This window comes from Chiloscyllium plagiosum, chromosome 16, assembly GCF_004010195.1.
Source record: "Chiloscyllium plagiosum isolate BGI_BamShark_2017 chromosome 16, ASM401019v2, whole genome shotgun sequence".
In the NCBI taxonomy this organism is placed as follows: Eukaryota; Metazoa; Chordata; class Chondrichthyes; order Orectolobiformes; family Hemiscylliidae; genus Chiloscyllium; species Chiloscyllium plagiosum.
In genome coordinates, this window is record NC_057725.1 from 20,516,677 (window position 1) to 20,519,649 (window position 2,973).

Sequence of the window (2,973 nt, forward strand, 5' to 3'; positions counted from 1 at the left end):
CCCCCCTAACCAGCCACCCTCCCCCCGGCACCTTCTCCTGCTACCATAGGAATTGCAAAACCTGCACTCACACCTGCCCCCTCACATCCGTCCAAGGCCCCAAAGAGCCTTCCACATTCATCAAAGTTTCAGCAGCACTTCCACACATGTCATTGACTGTATCCGTTGCTCCCATTGCAGTCTCCTCTAGATTGGGGATTCTGGTCGCCTACTTGCAGAGCGCTTCAGAGAACATCTCCAGGACACCTGCACCAATCAACCCCACTACCCCATGGCTGTAAATGCAGGTCCTGGTTCTCCTCCATTGCCACTCCAACACCATCTGACACTTGGAGGAAGATCGCCTCATCTTCCGCCTTGGGACCCTTCAACCCCATGGCATCAGTGTGGACTTCACCAGTTTCTTCATTTCCCTTCCCCTTACCTTACCCCCATTTATCTCTGCACCCCCGAGGCTCCCAGGCTCATTCCTGATGAAGGGCTTTTGCCCGAAACGTCAATTTTCCTGCTCCTTGGATGCTGCCTGGCCTGCTGTGCTTTTCCAGCACCACTCTAATCTTGACTCTGATCTCCAGGATCTGCAGTACTCACTTTTGTTTCATGGTCTCTAATTGTCTAGCATATAATAAGCACAGGCAAGAGCATATGAAACACTTGATGGACTCTGCTTTCTCCTTGAGATGATAAAACCTAGAGATGGATAATTGTCTTACAGCATAATACACAGGGCCTGGAGCACTTCTTCCTGTGGAGTTTGTCTGGATCTGGGACCAGAATCAACCTGGCCAAGGTTTGAGTGCTTTGATTCTTACTTAGTCATTACTTAGAAGTTCTTACTTAGAGAACACTGACTACAGCATCCTGACAGCCAACAGATTGGTGCCGGTGTCTACCAGTGAGCAACCTTTGCAGACCTGGAGGAACTGCCCAGGGGAATATATCCTGACCATCCAATGGACTTACTTGGTTTTACACCTCTTCTGAAACAAGGACATTGTCGAGCAGATTAGTTAAGCTATCTTGCTCTTTGAGCCAAAGGAACTAATGGTGGCACAGGGTAGACATGGAATAAAAATGTACATATTTTATGCGTAAAATGAAAGACTTGGGGGAGGTGCGGCATAAAGGGATAATAGCTGTTATGCCAGATAGCTTGGGTCTATCATCAGTGATGACAGGTCACTAGGACCTTTGGGAAGAAGATTCTTAGGGAGTCCTGCTGAGCCATATTTCTGGAAACATTGAAACAGTGTAAGTAGCTAACAAATGTTCATTAACTTGGATTAATGTAGATTCCAGTCCTCAACTGTCAAGAGTATCCAGGCACTGCTGGTGATGTTGATACAGCTGTCAATCCCTCTTTGGGAGGCAGGGGTAAGGATGGAGGGCCTGGTGGGGGAGATCTGTAAAAATCCAACAATAATCTCTAAAATAAAGCCTATAAGGATTTCAGATGGAACTTCTTTAGACAGAGAGTAGTTGGAATGTGGAGCTTGCTATCACAGGGATATTTGAGGCACAAAGGAAAGAGAGATTGAAGGGGAAGCTAAAAAAAAGTGCAGGAGGGGGAAAGACTTCAAAGGAGTTGTTGATCAACTCAGATGAAGTAAGGTGGGAGGAGGCTTGTGTGGATTATAAACACTGGGTTAGATCTGCTGAGCTGAACAGCCTGTTCCATGATCTAAATGCTCTGTAATAAGATGTAAATTTTTAAGACATGGCGGAGTGTAAATGTATCATTTACAATTAGCTCTATATATCAAACTACATTGACCTAACTGACACTTTTATCTTATTAAAAGCCAATAGCATTAACAGAGTTTATTAATATTCAAAGCCTAACTGGTAATGTTTCAGATAAAGAATGTGTTTTAAGAATAGTTATTAATTCCGTAAATATAATTGAGTTTGTTTTGAAGACTACAAACAAATCATTCATTACATGTGAGCATTTCATAAAGCAATGCAATAGTAGCATGTGACAGTCATCAGATATACAGTTCCCAGAACAATTTTCCAGTAAGTTCTGCTCAGAGTTGTCTGATTCATGCGTGAAGTGTCAGTTCTGCAGTTAGGGAAGGTAACATTCCTAGAGAAACAGAATCCCGTAGATCTTTTCGCGTGAACCTTATTATAACCTGTAGGAGGAGTCCGATGTGAGGGGTTCCAATGCAGGCATTAATTCATTTGAGCCCCTGCAACTGGAGGCTCAGGAGATTTTAACTGCAAGTGGGAGTGGGATCTTTGCAAATGCAAGGACAGGAAGGGACACTTACCCTACAGCCAGCTGGTTCACTCTATAATTTGTGGTGCTGAGGGATGAGTACAGTAAAGGGGAAGGGAAAGTCGAGGGGAGGGGAACATCTGAGCTTTATTTTTGAGAGCTATACAAGTACTCCAGCTCTGCCTGGCTCAGCAGAAAATCTTCAAAAAGTGCAAGTTAAATTGTACCTTGGTGTCTTCTGGTCACGATCCTGCCAGTTGCTGTTAGTTCTTGTTGTAGATCTGCCAATCCTTACTGCCCACTCATATTGCCCACTCTTCCTCACAGCTCTGATACAGGGCAAGGGATCATTGACCTCCAGTTAAAAGCTTACATGGGTCCAGTTGACATAATCGGAGCATAACTTTGACATTATCATTAGGGTCCTGTTTAGTTTTTTGAAGTAAGTATTTGCCCTATAAGAAACAGCAACGGCAGTCAAAACAGCAGCCAGTGGAAATAGTTCAGGAGATCACAAGCTCAATATTAAATCGCTTTATGCATCTTTCCTCATACTAGAATAGGGTTAAAATGAGTAAAGGAGTTTGATTAATGCTAAAACCTCACTTTTGACCATGCTGTGATCAAAATACTAAATTACTGCTCTGTTTTGCTCGACTTACCCATTTCCTAATGCTGTGGTTAAAGGTGGTGAAGAGGTGGTTGAGTCAATGCAGAGAGAACTAAAGTAATCCTCAGTAACAGTGTTG

General features: G+C 43.6%; 1 protein-coding gene across 2 annotated transcripts in view; it reads right to left on the minus strand.

The window, feature by feature from the left end:
* LOC122557673 (prestin-like) overlaps positions 1 to 2,973 on the minus strand; it is a 13,738-nt gene extending 10,765 nt beyond the window's left edge. Inside the window, exons 1-2 of one of the 2 annotated variants that reach the window (XM_043705505.1) lie at positions 2,887 to 2,973; positions 2,452 to 2,679 (exon numbers count right to left, since the gene is read on the minus strand). The gene's annotated coding sequence lies outside the window, so the exon portion shown is untranslated. The remainder of the gene's footprint in view (positions 1 to 2,451; positions 2,680 to 2,886) is intronic. The other variant, XM_043705506.1, reaches the window with a different exon arrangement.